Raw genomic sequence first — 19,556 nt, 5'->3', positions numbered from 1 at the left:
TAAAACGTCTCCATCCACGTCACAATACACGTATTAATGAGTTATAAAAGGTAGCTACTATACCTATATCAACTTTTACGCTCGTTCGACAGACATTTATATTATTATAACGTTTTGTCAAAGCGATGAAAGTGCATTATTATATTATTGTTTGTGTGGTCGTCGTGGAGTTCGAAAACAAAATATAAACCAACAATTTTTATCAAATTCCGTGGACGGGACAAGACAGCGTGAACCGTGTTACATGATGATGGAGATAGAGATGTAAGGAGGGCTTTGAGCATTATTTTAAGAGGGGTATAATGTATATCCAATGAAAGGGCACGTTTACAACTACTGTAATATTATTTTTAGTACCTATGTATTATGTACTTGAGTACTTTATTGGAGCCTATGATACTTTGAAGATATTGTTACCTGAATGTTTCTTTTGAGACGAACAAAGTGCAGCGCTGTGTCATTTTAATACTTTATATTATATAATAGCTTTTTTTGACCGAGCCGAAAAGTTTCTAGAGGTTTTGCGATCAATCATAAAATGTGTATTTAAAGTGTATTTTTTTTTCATAAAGTTTCTAATTTCTATGTAGGATGTAACGAAATATGTTACAACTGTAGGCATGCAAAAAACTGCAAAAGACACAATCGAAGGACGACGTCGCAAGTACACGCGCACCGCATACACACACACGCACACACACACACACACATACACGAATAAACATAATAAGTTAAAAGTATGTATATAATATATTTATTATATATACTACACCTATAAATACATATATATATATATAATATATAATATATACGATCACGCGATCTAATTTGTTCCCGATCGTTTTTTTACGCGTTTTGACACGAATTAAATACACGCGTACCTATTATGTATTATACTCAGCGAATCGTTTCCTTTGTGCGCGCAAACCTCCCGTCACGTTTTCCCATTTCGTAAATCTCATTTTAAGAGCTAATTGCGTTTGGGTGTATTATGCAAAAAAAAAATAATGCATTACTCCCTTTCCAGCCTATAATTTATTTATTATATATATATATATTATATTTATGATGTTATTACGAGTTTATATTCGCTGTGACGGGGGTCAGTCCTTCACCCGGCGACGGTGGCGACGACGACTCGGGCTGATGTGCGAGCGATGCTGCGATACTGCAGGTACCTTAGCTACATAACATAATATATATGTACTGCCTATATATACCTCAGGAAATCTGGCCGACCTCGACGTTCCTGTACCTACAACAGTCGTAGCAGGTATACTGTTATTATTATGTACTATTATATACAGTACACTATACATAGGACTTATAAGCTGTGGTGTGTACATATATAGGAGGTATACCTACATGTATATAAAGATTTTTATTTATCTTTTACCGGTGTTTTTTTAAATTTTTATTATCATATTATTTATACATTTTTTCCACACACGATAGACGCGACCAGTTCGTGACCAAGGATGATGTTTTTGTGATATCGCTTTAAGTGTGCAATACGGTATTTTTATACTTATAGTTTTATTTTATCGAAAAATCTTACACGTATATAAAACATCATATTGATATCATAAATTTGTTATAGTATTTACACGTGGTTTAACACTAAATATTATATTATATAGTATAGTGTTATTTTTTTTTAACTTAAATCACTCGTCACAGTTTATTATTTAAAAAAAAAACCCGTTTTAGCATGATTTAAACTTCAAAATATAATACGAGTATGCATATCTATAGGCTATACTCTATAATCTCGATACATATCCTAACTACAGTCTATATTTTATGATACTTTTAATTTTTTCAACAATGACCTATATTGGTGGATTTTTAGTTTCGAAATCTATAAATTATTATAATATATAAACATAGAGTATTGAACAGACAGTTTTTAGTACTACATAATTATACCGTTTTAAGAAATCTTAAAAAAAAACCCAAAAATTGACCGAGGTATTGAGTGGTGCACGTCAAATAAATCACCCTGTGTATGTTTTTATGCGGCACACGATGCAAGACCATTTAATGATATAATATAATATGATGTATAATAGTATCATGTAATGTGGGCAACTACAGCATCATCATCATCACCCCACCTCCACCTCCGCCAAGAGGAATTTCATCGGCGGATATAGACACGACGGCGTTGGACTCTCGAGGGCAAAACTATAATATCATTTAGGCACGCGATTAGAATCGCGGCCGTCCGTCTATCTCTATTTTGGACGAGTCGTCATCGCCGTGGCGCAACGGCCAATGACAATATTATAATAATAATAATAATAATAATACCAAACTGATACACTGATATTACACTAGATAGGTATAGTAGGTACAATAATAATAATAATAATAATAATAATAATAATATATTATATTAAACGTAATCATTATATATGGAGATAATTACGCCGAGATAACGACGTGCGTATAATAATAATATATGCAAGAAACGGTACTATTGTGCAAACGCGTGCGACTGTTACGTCAAAAAATAATACGCAGGTAGTACCTGGACAGTTATAGGTATAGCCGTATAGGTAATAGGTATATATATATATATATTATATATGTGTTTGTGAGTGTGTACCTAGATATCAGCTATATATTGATGACGAAAAGAAAAATATCAAATTGGTAATATTATCACTAAAAAAAAAAAAACGAAAAACTCGCTGAACCGTCTTCGTCTGCCGCGTGCACTGTACTGTCTACAGCTGCACGTGTGCCTATATTATAAAGGATGGAAAAATAGATAATAATATTATACATGCGGTATATAATTACGCGAATTACAAAACTATACAGTGTACATTATGTTGCATGTAGTCGGCGTGCGCACACAATATTGGCACATACCGAAGACGCGTGAAATCTTACCTATACAATATAATAATATTATTCTACGGGTAGGTATGACGTATAGTATATTATAGTATTATAGTATTCGTATATATACTCGCCGTGGTCGACATATACGTTGTACATATTATACACTTGCATCGCGAGTATATATTATGACCTAACCTAATCTAACCTAACGTCCTTTACCGGCCGTGTACCGTTTACCGAATTTAAATATCAGTAATAACACAGTACATTATCTGTAATTTATAAGTGAATATACATGTATATACATAGGTAGGTTCAATCACACAGAACTATAAACCAAGTAATTTTAACAAAGTTAGTTTATAGGTCTACGATGTGTGCAATACACGATGATGACCGGCTGATTGATTATTATGTGTAAAAAATATAATAATATGCAAGGCTGGGCATTAACGAGTTGAAAAGTTAAAGTTAAGTTAAAAAGTTAATTTAATTTTAACTTTTTAACTTAACTAGTTACTTTTGGCTTTTCATTAACTTAATTGTTAACTTACTAAATTTCTTTCTTAATTAACGTGAAATCAACGAGTTGATTTTTAATTTTAAGAAGCAAGTTAAGTTAATTAATTTTGTTTTTAATTTTATAATATTTCACTATTTTGTTTTCATGTCAAAAAATATGTATCGTAAATTGTTTAAAGTTAAAAATGTATATCATTAGAATCTAACTTATATGGAAATAGTGTATGAAGTATTAACCCTTTATCCTATAATTTAGTTTTGGGTTGGAAAAAAATTAAGTACGCTAGCGTTGTATAAACAAATTAACTTTTTTTTAACTTAATAAAAAGTTAACAAAAAGTGTGTATTAACTTTTAACTTAACTGAGTTAACCTATAGTTAAATTAACTTTTAACTTTTAACTTTTTGTTATTGGTGCATATTAACTTAACTTAACTGAGTTAAAAAAAATCATTAACTTGCCCAGCCTTGATAATATGTATATTGTTCACCGGATAAACTTAACGCCATCACTCGGCAATACGGTGTATGTTTTTCACGACTGACCGCGCCACGCAGCAAATATCTAACGAATTCGCGATTAAGTTTAATAATATACAGCTGGAGCACACGAAACATTGGTATAATTGAATCACTTAAAACACTGGTAGTTCTATATCATATAATATATTATACAGTCCAATCAATTTAATTTCGACTCTTGTCTTTTGAACTTATCGTGTATATTTAAGTCAAACTTGTGATGAAGCTTAGAATTCAAATTCTTCTTGGGGACCCCCCTTTAACAACTAGCATGCATATTTAATACCTTATTTTATACTTAACTATACGTTAGGAATTATATTGTATACCTACTGAAAACGCTGTTAAATATAAACGTTGACTTTTATATCAGTTTTCATGTTATTTAGTATTATTGTAACCATTGTATAAGTTATGTGTAAATGGTAAAAGCTAAATCGTTTATAAGGGAAAATCAAGATGTGCACACAAAAACATACTCACACAATTATATATATATATATATGTATGTATAATTGTATAAATATAAGTAATTTATAAGTACATAGTATATACTATGGTGTATATAGTAAAACTGCACTGTAGTTTGACATGTGCAACATTTCGTGCAACTCGAAGTTAAAATTTGTATTGTTTTCAAAACAATAAAATGGAATTAATCATGTCGAATTGAGGGAAAAATACATGTTGTAAAGCAAGGTCAATAGACATTAGGCATGTACACGAATGTATTGTACCTATATTATGTTGTTCAATACACAGGAGACAGGACTCCAGACTTATTAAAAAAACGAAGATCAGCTTATTCTTTATTCAGATTGATTATGTTATCGAAAATATTATGAATTAGGATAATATATATTAATATTTAATACGCTTAATAATCTTTATTAATGTGAATATACAAAACCATTTAGATACATAGGTACACGTTATCCCCCCGAAGCCACAGAGTAGAAATGTTTCCATAAAAATAATTATTTATATAAAGTATTATTTAGGTACTTGATTTTCTACAAACAAAATTTAATTTTCTGAAATCACTCATTTCTCGAAATTTCAAATATCTTATTGGAGGTGCTGTGGTAACATTACACACTTTCACTGGCACCATAGTAACCACTTTTAAAAAATAAACTATTCTATTTATTTCATAAAAACAAGGCTTCATAAGAAGTTATCGTCATCGTCGGATAATATTATTAGAAAATTAATAATTCCGAGTAACGGGAGCCTTTAGAAAATTGCTGAAAATAAGGTGTATATAGAATTGAAAATAGTATATAGGTACAAGTCGAGTATAATTAAAATTTGGTTATGGCGATGTCAGGGTAACGTTAAACTAATATACTACAAAACTATACGATCTTATGGGAAACTTAAAATTCTGAGTATAATGGATGATTGTAGACAATTATATGGAGAATAAAGTAAGTAGATAATAATATGCTTTCTATGGGAACATGTGTAATGTGTATTTTGTGGGGTTGCTCTCATATGCAAATGGCTTATTACATTTAATTTTTTATCAACTAAATTTTTCAAGGTATTGATTGCATAACTATATGTAATCAATATTAGAATAATAATAAATGTCAAATAAATGAAAATACAGTCTATGTAATCTATATTCTATAATATAATGGATATCAAATCACAGTATATGTTGCATATTATACTAGTATGATTCTACGTAGTATGACATTGAATATAATTATTTATTTATTTTTATTTATTCAGTTATAATAGTACTACTACAGAGCATTAAGCAATTTTAGCTTTTTTTTCGTTTTTCTATAAAGCTTACGTGGGTCGTGAAAAATGTAGGCCTAAAAAAATGGGTCGCGAGTCCAAAAAGTTTGAAGACCACTACTATAGGACATAGGTTTAATTGTGTGTCATCGTTAACTGTCAAGTTATGTAAAATTAGTTTTATCCACGGACTAATCTTTGTTCAGAGTTTATCTCTGTTCTCTGTGGCTCTGCATTTGTACACATTACACTATTACAGCTAATACAGCTCTTTTATTTTCGGTTACCCGGGATATAGGAATTTTTATGTACCCACCGTCATGTCACTCAGTAAAAGGTCAGATCACAATACGGATGCCTCGAAGGGAAAACAATAGTAATACCATTGATTGTACATATTTTGTACTGCAATGCTGCAGTGGCGTGGCGTAGTGAAATATTTTTTCGGACAATTCATTTTTGAATAAATTTACCACCACTCGATTGCTTAATATTATTAATACTTATTAAGTAATTATTTAATAAGTTAAATATCATATTCAGACAAAGTTAGTCTTGTACTTGAATTTCACACTAAATCCAGTACTCAGTACTCACCCACCCACCCACCCATTTAAAATTATCAGGCAACTGCCCTTCGAAATCACGGTCAACACGTCACTGTAGTATTGCATATTTTGTACATTACTAATCATAACGATAGATGATAATACGCATATGATTCTCGACAATACGCGTTGACCAACACGAAGCCGCTTACATAACATAGGTACCTATGTATTATTTTATATTTTGTAATTATATTAATATTACCGTTGACTACAACTGTTTTTCAGAAATCGACTGTAATAACTAATAAATACCGTAATTTATTATTCGATTAAACAGTAAGCATAACATTAATAATTGTCGATAATTAGTTCTAAGTAGCATTAAACATTTATAACGTAGGCAGGTACACCTATCGTGTCGACCGATAATATTACAATATGTAAATATATTTTAGTCGGACGGTGCATGTTATAAAACGCTTTACCAGTGTCCACTACAATAATAGTACTTATACTTACTACAATACTACCTATAGACATATTATATTATAGTGACGTTATACATGACGTATTTTAGTTATTACTTATTATACCTACTTATTAGCAATACGAATATTGAAATATGGCACATACGCGTAGGTGTACTTCGGTGTAGCTTGTACGAGTAAAAAAGTATATACAAACAAACACTTTTGTAAATAGTATTGCTTAATACCAAGTCCGTATACTCGTTACATTATTATTATGTACCCATTAGAAAATATAGTTCAACCAACGAACTCGATCTGATATTATTTGTTCAGTGCAGCCCATATACATATTATACGCTGTGTTCATATATTTTTCATTATAATAAACAATATAAAATAGAATTTTCAAACGGTAAATCGTAAATGTATGTATACATTTAATGGCTAATGCACCGATTGTGCGTGTATAGTATTTGTATAGAATATATAACCCATTAATTATTATAATAAGATCGATATGGCGATATCACGAAAATTCAAAAGAATCACTACCTAGGTAAGTTTTAATATCTTGACTGCAAACTCTGGTTCGAGGGTAAAATATATTGTATTAAATTTGTTACCGTTTCCTCGGGGCATTATATAATAGGTAGATAAATTGTTTTTAATAATAATAACTATAATTTTATAGGTTTGAAGACCACAATTTGAAATCAAGAGTAGCTAATGCGTGTTACCAGAGTTGTGACTGAGTTGCCAAACTTTTTTTCTTGATTAAAATCTACTGAGGTCCGAGAGTATATTTTTCCATCGAGGAGCAATAAAAACATATACATAGGTACAACTATTGTAGACAACAATCGCCGAGATTTTGTTACGGGGGATGCTACTAAATGTATAGTAAATGAATTCCATCAAAGGGAGAATCGAATTTAAAATCGCCCCTGGTATACGGTACATACACAGGTAGGTAGTAGCCAGTAGGTATTAGGTAATAGGCAATAGGTATATATTATAATAATATGCAACTTGACGTACCTATATGTTGCTCTGTGGTAGTAAAGCGCAAATTTATTTGCTTGTTACCTATTACATATTTCATCACAAATGCGGAATGTTAATAGGGGGGCAAATCCAATAGTAGATTTACTTTAGAAAATTACATTCTAATGAAATACGAACAATAGGGACAATAACCTGCTACAACCTAGTGAAGAATAATATAAGAAATCAATTTAATTTTTGACGAATTTAATTTAACTTTAAGGTTTAGATAAATGTCATTGAACATAGGGGTTATCAATTAAACGGTTTAGGTATATGATATTACAAAAATATATAAGACTGCGGATAGGTATAATTATGTTGGCCGAGGCATATCAGAAGAAAATTATTGTAGTTGTCAAATCAGCAGTAAAGTTGATTGTCTTATTTTTGGCCAAGTTGATTGCCCTCTGTGTTCATCCATCACGACTTTCGTTGTCGTGGTTCAGTGATTTTTTATACATTTACAATATACTTATTAATTAATATACCATTGTTGATTTTGATAAAATATTATTCAAAAATGTCGTTATGCATATGCATCATAAAAATGCTTGTTATTCGTGTATAATAAAACTTAGATTTACATAATAATATATAGGTCAGTGACGGATCCAGGAGGGGGGGAAAAGTTTCCCCCCCAGGCGCTGTAGTTTCCTTTTATTTTACACTGTGTTTAGCCAATTTTGTAGCGACATTTTGTATTTTTGTACTTTTGTCCCCCCCTCCCCCAATTAAGCACTGGATCCGCCGCTGATATAGATAGGAGCAGTAAAATAAAAAAATGATCAATAATCAAATAATCCGTTAAGGTTAACACTGGAGATTCTTTAAAACGATATCGATAAATATTTAGCCAGTACTCATAAGGTTTTTGTAAAAAGAAAATTATTACCTGTATATTTTTTTAAATACAGTGGAGTCTCGATAACTTGAATTTTTTTTTCGTCCCTGGGAAATTCCTATACACTCAATGCAATATTTGTAACTCGAAAATTACATAAGTCGAATTAATTTTTATCTCCCTTGACATTCGAGTTATCGAGACTCGACTGTATTTATATTTACTTATTTATGTACAAGAAACGGAGTTGCGCCCACAATTCAACAGATTTCATAGTATTTTACAAGGATGTTTTATAATATGTTTAATAATACTCCTATTATAGCTAAGTATAACAAAGTATGGTTTATAGTTTTGTCTTCTGTTACATACTTATACATATAATAATATACAGATTATATATTATAATAAATTTTACTTAGATTTATATCATTACGACTATATTATAATATTATAATATTGTATACATTGTACATAGGTTAAATTTTTAATATCGAACACTAAATTTGAACTATCTATTACCTACCTACAGTTCACAATATAATTTTAAAATTGTGATATTTTTTCAATTCCCGTAAACAGCATATAGTATATACAGTCGCGTTGGATCCTGCTGTATATCTATGGCCTATAAGTACAACAGATATCGGTAATTCTTTTCCTAGTGCGTTTTTATATTTTGTTTTAATAAAACGATTAACGTTCGCTTTCATTACAGAAGTACAAAAATGGGTTTAAAATAATAAAATGTATAAACTATTATTATATAGCATGCCAGATGTACTCGCGTATATAGCGTTCCAGCGTTTGACATTGAAATAAATCCTTGTGCTATCTATATATATATTATGTATGTATATTGTATATAGCACGTTGTCTATAATATATAAGTACAATCGAACCAACTTTTATGTCGATAAAAACCTTTATGATATTGTGGTAGTGCTTTTTCTCAATAGGTATTAGACTAATTATCATTACGACGGTTAGTGTTTATCCTGCGGACTGTGTATAGAGTGCAGACGACTGCGGCCGCCTACAGTATTATAATATATTTATATATAAGACATACTGCAGTCATTGTTTATACGGTCCAGTGGTTATAATATTAATACTCGAGTATAAAAAATACGTATTTTTTTCGTTTATAAAATAGATCCATGAACTCGAACATATAAAATAAAGTACGAAGGTCAGCAATAAAATAAACATTTTTAAATTCAACTGCACTGTACATAATATATAATAATAACTAAAATGTATACTCATATTATAATACCTATCTATTTGTGCTGGGTATTGTAATTATGACACGCGTTGGGTGAGCACCAGAGTAATAACTTGGTACATAATTATCAATACTTACCTATTTTATGTTATGGTAGGCGAAAAAATTTACACAAAACGAGCATAGAGTTTAAAAATATACCATAATATTATACGCGTCCATCGGGTAATATTGTCTATATAATTTATACAAAATGTCGTAAATGTATACAACTTCCACGCGAAGTTGTTTAATGTTATTATTTATAGGTGTATGCATAGTATAATACATTTGTTGAGATTTGTGGGAACTTAGAATAGTGCATAATATTTTGGGTCAGGGTTGAGAACGTCTGAGCGCGCGTTATCAATAATATATTATATTTAGTCTTTTATCCGATAATTATGTAATGCATCCATTTTTCTTTAAATATATTTTAAATATAATTTACCGTTAGAATTTCGATAACTCAATAAGTATAGAAAAAAAAAAAAAAATAATGAACCTCGGCGAATTAATATCCTATACCAATTTGTGCACATAAATGGAGTAGTCATTTTTGTGATAAATCGTTTTTTTTTTCGTCGCCTCGGGCTTCAATAGTCGTCGATATTTTATTGTTTGTTCTTTTCACCGCCAAATGTTGACGATAATATTACCTAATAAATAATATCATAGTAATACATAATTGTATGCATAAAATATTTAGTACACAAGTTATGTTTCGAATCACTTAAGAGGACGTGCTATACCCATTCGTTTGTTGTCTCCGTCTTACAAAGTACGACATAGCTAATTTTCGTTCACTAGTTTCAAATTTTCAATAGTACGCTGTTAGTTTTGATATAAGAGTGGATCGACACATTCTCAAACTTTTATAGATAAGAACATTTTTTGCTTAAGCGTTGTAAATTGTTCAATATTTTAATTTTCAAGCAAGAAATGGGTGTGTGAAATATCACAATTTAAAAATGCTCATATCTCACTTAAAAATTAAAATATCGAATAAAAGCCGACCTTATAAGCATAGATAATATTTTTGCCTAATAATTTGTTAATAGGTCAATTCACTCTATTATAAAAAATGTGTATAAGTCGGAAGCAACAAATGCATGTGGGTGAAATACACATTTTACCTGTTCTTATAGCGTTTTTCATGTAATATTATTTTATAGGAAATTTACTCTGGAGAAGATTATAGGAGAAATAATCGTTTTTTAAAATAATTGAAAGTTATAATACGTCATCTATTATATTATAATATAATATATTATAACCACATGCACAGGTATACTCAAAAAGTTGTAAGTTGTATTGTTTGTCATATTATTTTAATTTCATATCGTAATTATTCGTAAATCGTAACAAATAATAATAAATAATAATAGTCATATGATTAAGAAGACGTCGGCGCAGTATTTGTGCTCTCTGATCTCTCTCTCTCTCTCTCTATCTCTCTCTTTAACCCACGCGCAACATGACAAATTTGAGTCCGGCAGAACCAATCTATTGGCTTGTCAGATTTAATGTTATAATGAATTGACGTATTATCAAACATAAGGTCAATAACATAAATTGGGTTTGTAAATTGGATTGTTTACAATATTTAAATTTATATGAGGATTTTTAAAAATTGTACTTGCATGTAGTTTTTATAATTTTATACACACTTACTTATAACATGCACGAAAATTATCGTAAATATCGTAAATAATCTTAAGTGTAAACACAGATAATGTTCCTACTTTTAAGTTTAATAATAGATAAACTCAATCTAATATCAAAGATTTAAAGCTAACAAGTAACAACACAAAATTGGTTCCACTGGACGAAAATATGCTATGTTATACTCAGGGAGAGAAAACAAAATGTGCGCTGACTGCATCCTCTCAAGTATAATATAATGACAATTATAAGTTACGTAAGTGTCAAATATTATATTAAAATCAGGACGTGACATTTTTTTTTTCAATAATTATATACTCAATTAACCCATTTGTATAAAAATACAATTTTAAAATAATAAAAAGTAAATGTTTATGCAACATGTATCATCAATAAAAATTGTATACTCACCTAGGTACCTAATATTTATTATTTAATTATTTATAAATTATCGTAGCTTGGGTTTGATTAAAAGTAACTCGTTATTTATTAGGTTTTTATCAATATAAATCAGGTAAGTTAAAAATTAAGTTAATAAAAATTAAATTTTTTAAAGTAAAGTTAAAAAGTTTAAATTAAGTTTAATTTAACTTTTTAGCTCGTTTATGCCCAGGATTGACATAATATATATATTTATACAGTCCTTTTTATACTAAAATTTTTCTTATCACCCATGCATTACTGAACGCCTATAGGACCTACTCAAAAATATATGTTATTATTTAATCGAATGATAACTTCAAAATGTTTAGAAATGTATGTGTACCTAATTATCTTTTGGAATTTTGTACACGAATTAAAGATATATATACCTACACTTAAAAAAGAATTTTTTATTTTGAAAAAATATGCTGCTAGAAATGAAAACACCTTTTGCATCCATGTTTATCTAGGCTTGCATATATCTACTGGATGATTTACCAAAAACGTTCACCCCCCAGTTCTTCCTTTAATAAATAAATAATTTATTATGTTATAGATTCAATATTAATCTATTTCCTATTTTATGAAAAACATTTTTTAAGAACTATCTATGTATTATCCTTGGTTGAAGAGAAGAAGTTTGTATCACCACTGAAGACTAAACAATCCTTAAATGTTATAAAAATCTCAATTACCTACACTAAAAAATTACAAAAATCCGAATTTGAATACATTTTATATCAATGGAAAAAACGAGGGTGATCATCATGCTTGGTGAATCACTTTATACATTTAAATCTAAGAATGTATACCTAACCTATTTTTAAATATTGTCATAGCAACAAAATGTTTGTATTTTGTTCTCGTTAATCGTTATAACACCTTATAATTATATAATATTATATAAGTCTTATGTTTTGTGTATGACTGTGAACATTTTTCGGTTACATTGTCTTTTATGTTCATCATTCAGATCTCGTTACTTAATTTACGGATACCCATTTTATTAAATGATATTTATTTTTTATAATCTTAATATGGAGGCTATCGTTGTTAAGTACAACTTTTATGCCTACGCGTTGTGCCCAAATCAAGTCATGGCAATTTACAAACAAATGTGTTCTTTGTTTTATTAATGTTTAAAAATGTAATTATTACATAAACACAAATAGTTTACTCTTTCTAATTATTTTTACGTCAAATTATTGACTCTAGTGTTCAACAGTTTACACGTCGTTAGACTTAAGTATAATAGGTACATGGTACATCGTACATATAAAATACATATTTTATACCAGGAAAAGTTTCAAAACAATAAAACATAAAGACATTTTTACTTAAAATTTGTTAATTATTTAGAGACCGATATATCCATATTCCATATGTATATCTTGTATTTTTTTCGTTCTAATTTGAATAATTAATTTTCAATCTTTATTGTTCTACATTTTTTTTGGAATTTTGGCATATACATATATAGCCAATAGGCACATGGAGACACTTCAACAGTTCAATCAATATTATGTACACGCAAAATCGTGAAAAAGAATTATCAGTAAAAATAAGTAGGTATTGTTCATTAGGTACCTATAATAGTTCTAAAATGTAATCCTACATGGCTACGTATTGCTGTTTCCAAACAAAATAATGCCATAAGTCCATAACATTACTAAATAGTATTGAAATCGTAATCACTGCGTATGTATGTTATATTATTATGTACCAATATATTAGACGCTTTTTAATGTATGGAAAATAATATGTTTTATAATGAATAAAGATATTTGAGACTTCAGTAAAGGACTATTCATGTTTCAGTATTTTCCGCGTATACTTGGAGAGTGGTGTAGATAGGTATACACGGCCTTGTTTCTGCCTAATGTTCAGTAGAATTATACCTACACATCTTGTTTCGTCATTTTACGACCTTAATCAAACAATTATATCATTTTCAAATATTAAACAAAAAGTTAATTTAAAACAAAAAAAAAAATAATATTAAAAATAAAAGTTGAGTAACTACGATTCCGCAACCAAATTTAAATTAGTTATGCGGGAATTTTTCCATAGGAATATTCTATATTATACATTATAGGTACCTACACTTTATAAATTCACCGAACTAAATGATAGAAAAAAAAAATATGTATAGGTAAGTGTACCTATTATATACTCACACATTGCCAAAACCAATTAATCTGTCAATCATGTAAGTGCCATTTATTAAAAACGACAAACTGGGAGACGTTTTGTATACATACTAATATATATAAAAAAAAATTTTAAATAAAAAATTTAAGCTTTTTATTTATGTAACTTAATAAAAACAATCTTCTATAGGTGCATTTTAAATTTATAACATATTAATATATTATACTAGCGATGTCTATACAATCTCCACTTACAGTTTATTATGTTATTTTTTTTAATGAATACATTTATAATTATGCTTGTTGTGAAATTTCGCCACGGTAAACTTTTTTTAGATAACATTTTATCACACGAATTTTTTTTACGATTTTGATAATTTGCTTGTTTCACTGATCATAATTTAGGTTCATCGTTTTGGGCGTTGTATGATTTTAAATGTCAACATTCCTCAACTCTCAATCGTCATTGGATTCATAAATATTTACTAAATTCAATATATTTCGAAATTTGTAAGTCGTAATTTTTTTTTACGAACACATATATAATTTGTAAAACATTATATTATGCAACACTACGATAGTACAAAATCTATAACCTAACATCGTTTTCCGAATGCATCGATATAACGCAATACGCCGCCAATACTTATATCATTATAGGTAATTATTGCGTTAAAATTCTAAATATTATTACAGCATCTGACCACTTGTGCCGAGGAGACCGAAAATTCGAAAAAGGTTCCTATCACCATGCAGGTTTTCCGTGATGTCCCATGTCCATGAATTATTAAGATCGTGAGCCGAACTTGTTTACATACACGTCATAAAATTGTTTTATACAATAATGATGCAATTTTTCCTTTGAAAATAACTTTTCGGGGCAGTAAATCAGAGCCCGACAATTGTGTATATGCAACTGCGTGCAGTGTGTATCGTGTGCCATATATCTGTTTTAGTGTCTCTATATATTTTTTATATATAACTTAAAATAAGCATGCAGCAATCTGTAAACCGTATTAATTTCGAGGTAATTTCGGTAAAAAAAAGATTGAAAAAACACGTCAAAAAGTATCTCACACGATTAAAACTACGTCTTTAACCATTAAAATGTTATTTAGTTGTTTGAATAGCTCCTATACAGTAGTTTAAATCGGGATTAATTAAAAACAAAAATAACCATCTATACATAAGATTATATTGTATTACGACATTAAGTGAACTTATAATATCCTTTGTCCTTGTTGGATCTACAGTGAAGATGTTTGTCTGAACTCTGAAGCATCGCGTACAATGAAACAAAACACGCCATTCATTTTTTACGTGATGTTCGTATTGCCGTTCGCGAATAATAATTTATGGGTTTTCACACTTTTACTTTGGGGTTTATACGCATTCGACGTGTTTATATATATTATATATTATTAATTATTAATAATTACGTGTGGAAATATTAAAATATCGTGGCTGTAGGTTAATCCGTTCATTTTACATATACGCAAACACTGTCAAATATCTTCAATGGCATCAATGATGTAAGTAATTAAGTAATCAAGAAATATTAATTTGTTTATGTTGTTAAATTTATAAATTTTTATTAAAAAAAATAGCTATACCTATTATATTTGGTACTGATCGGTTATCAATATTTTTTTATTTTATATACAATCAAATTATAAATTCCTTGGGTAAATATATATTATTTAGGTATAGTATATTATAATAATCTTTAAAACTTTCAGTCTTATACCTACTAAAGACTATAGTACCTATACTGCAGTAAAACATGTAATATTTATGATTAATTAGATACACTTTTGACGATGTCCGAATAATGTCTTGAAATATCTATCCGATGCCTAAATTAAATTGATACATTTATGACCAAGTTTCAGGAAAACATAACATTCAATACAATGATATTAACGTGAATTAAATATTTAGTTCATATACTATTGATAATGTAGTATTATTTCAAACTTTTTAAATTTAATTTAAGGCTAAACTCCTTGAAAAAATGCATTTATACCATTGCAGGCCTTACGTTTCGTTGTTCATACGTAGTGTATAATATTAATGGATAATAGTCGTGACCAATTGGCCAAACGTGTCTTCATTTGAGTCTCTTCTGAACCGTAATCTTTTCACTTCAATGTTTAGGTGATAAATGTATCTTATTTAAAAATACATTCTCGAATTCTTCGGTTCATATCTCAAGTTGTTCAAGGACCAATTGAAATCGAAAATTGATTTTAAAAATAGATACTAGCTATAATATAAATACATACATATAGAATTATTATAGATACTAGTATTTAGCAATATTTTGATCACAATCGCTCATTCTTTAGAATTCGTTGATATTATTAATTTTAAATATAAGCTAATGCCTGATACAAATGATTATAGGTATATCGATAATAACTACTATTATTACTTATTACTGTATAATATATATACCTACTGCTAACTATTAAAAGTGAAATATCTACGAAGATGTAATTAAAATATTAACATAAAACTCATCAGTATAATGATAAGATATGTAACTTATAAAATATGTAAATATTATTTATTTAATTAAAATATGATATTATATTCAAACGATAAACACAAAAATGAAGTATGAATTTGAAATCAAAAAAGAGAAAATACTCGTCGACAGGTATTATAAAGAAAACAAGTTCATATAATAAATGCGTGGTTACGCGTTACAGAATTTAGATATTCATAGTAAAAATATATACTTACATTTATGCAAAATCATCTTATTATCATAATTTTTACGCTTAGAATATGGATAATGGAGATATTACATAATATTATATAGATACAAAAAAAAAGAATGAAAATAATATCGTTGAGTCAATATAAATTTAGAACAATGATCTTGGTACATGAAAACACTCCTTCCTCTGGAAAATCAAAAATACTTAAAATACATGCGGAAGGGGCCCGCAACAGGTCTCACCAGCCCCCTCGATTAATCAACATTTTCCAAATTAATTTTTTTGCGAACATTTGACTTACCATTCCCGTAAATTTCCTATTTTCCTGGCTCTGCAGTTTTGAAATTCACACGTCATTAGTTCATCAGCAAAATCAAAATTACACGGATGGGGTCTTTCCACAACTCATCATTAAACTTTTTCGGTGAATCGTGTAATTATATAATATTTTGTGTAAAGCTCAAAGGCGTAGTTATATTACACTCGGGTTGGCACATAATTAGAAATTAGAATTTTACTGAAAATACGTGACAGCCGACAGGCGATAGCAAACAATTTTGTTTCGTCTATATACAATAATACGCCAATATCTACCAAATAATAACCGTTTAATGAGCTACGTTTGAAAAGTTTAAAACTTATGTAACACAATAAGTTTAAACCAACAGTTAATAAGTATATGAGTATACCAACCATGATTCATCAAACATGCCCATGCATTACTCTTATAGTCTTATTTTTATCCTTGAATAATTTATTTATTAAAATCCTGATTTTTGTAAATTTTAAATGTCTATAAGTAGACCATATTTTGAAATATTTGTATATTCATTATTTGATACTATTTAAGAAGTAATTCAGTGGTGACATAAAATTATTTTCAAGTTAAAATCCCATTTTTTACTGTAATTTGTATATAGATGATTTGTTTGCAAATATTGACACACCTAAATCAAAATTAAAATGAGTACCTACAATTTCTAAGTTATTAAACTGTACAAATGTACTAAAAATAATATAATATTCCTTTATAATAGTTATATGTAAAATATAAAATATAGGTATGTAATATTCAGTCTAGTAAACTTATCATACGACTCTGATAATTTTTACAAATTATAAAAATTGATAAATTAATGTTAATAATTAACAAAGTAATTATTACTATAATTTGCTAATCATCATAAACTCCTATATCTTCTAAAATTTATATCATGGACTTTTTCCCTTAAAGCTTATAGTTTAATATAACTCAGGAACTACTCGGCTAAATTTTGATTTATATATATGGTACGGGCAAAAATCAAAGTCAGGTCAACTTCAGAAATGCCAGTACAAAACGCTAACTTCCCAACGTACTTGAGCAAAACTTAGTTATATTTTAACTTTTGCCCAGGCAAGCATATTATACCTACATTAATTTTTTCAAAAAAACATCTCCATAACAATTCTGCATAGTAGAAAGGATGGAGTTCATTTGAAAAAGAGAAGCTTTTATCGCTGCTGCAGGACACTCTTACCACATATTAATAAATACATATTTGAAAATATGGTGCTCATTTAAAAATACCAAAGAACATATCATTTTTATAGATTCATTGGTAAAACGTAGGGTGAACATGCTTGATGAATCACCCTGTATAGAATAATATACACTATACTATAATACTATATTTGATATTATGGAATAATAAACACGAAGTCATACAGATTTGTATACACAGTACACAGTACAATTTTACTAGAAAATATCAAATTCAATCGTGTCACGTGTGTTGCGTGTATCTGCTTACACGCGTGTTTTATATACTGCAGCCCAACCCAAAAGTATAGGAATGCCGGAACAAATTTCGATCTAGGAAAATGATATTCACGAGTGTATTTATAGTGTATTTATAGGTGTAATAAAAACACGATTTTTTTATTTCATGTAGATGTATACAATTGTATAAATATAATAGTATGCAACAACTGTACAGAGCCTGCAGAGTGTTGCAGCTGTTGTGCGTGCAAATTTACACAATATCCTATTATTCCCACAAAGACACAAAGCATATCATCGTTGCATTTGTAATGTTTATATTTTATGATTCACATTAACAATGTTATAACTGCGCTGCAAGACATGATATTATAATAATGACAATAATAGCAATGATAATGATTAAATATAAGCTCTTGCGTACAAATAGAATACAGTAGTACCTACGGTTAATATTAGTTAAAAGTTTATATTAAAAAGATCGTTTAAATTTTCGTGTAAGTGAAATTGAGTAGCTCGGGGTTACATAGTATATGAAATCGTCTAAGCTTTATCGTTTAAATACTTGTACAACTATAATCAACTATATCTCTTAGTTAGAAATTAAATTCTACGAAATCCTCAAAAAACTATTGTTCTTTAAAATATGAAATTAAAAATGTATGTTATCATTAAAAACGTAAATAACGTAAACAAATGATAACGATAACAGTTTTAGTAAAAAAAATTTACACATTTTAAAAATGTAGTGTGGTTAAGATATTATAATTGGTACTTCCTATATAGAATTGAATAAAAATAAAAAAACACATCGATTTACGGGGAGAATGACTGCAGTTTATTGTGATAAAAGAATCACCTTGTACCTACATAAATCGCGTATAATCGATCATAACATTATAAATGATTTTATTATGGAATGCGATCGCCTGTAACATTCTAGGTACCTACCTACCTATATATAGCTTTCTTATATATATAACAATAACGTGCGGCGCGGGAGAC

General features: G+C 28.8%; 1 protein-coding gene across 1 annotated transcript in view; it reads left to right on the top strand.

The window, feature by feature from the left end:
* The window catches only part of LOC132947042 (dual oxidase maturation factor 1), a 71,123-nt gene that overhangs the window by 17,219 nt on the left and 34,348 nt on the right, over positions 1–19,556 (top strand). The window lies entirely within an intron of this gene.

The sequence above is a fragment of the Metopolophium dirhodum genome, chromosome 6, assembly GCF_019925205.1.
Source record: "Metopolophium dirhodum isolate CAU chromosome 6, ASM1992520v1, whole genome shotgun sequence".
NCBI lineage: Eukaryota > Metazoa > Arthropoda > Insecta > Hemiptera > Aphididae > Metopolophium > Metopolophium dirhodum.
Note: the sequence above shows the minus strand (reverse complement) of the source record. Positions and strands in the feature narration are given on the sequence as shown.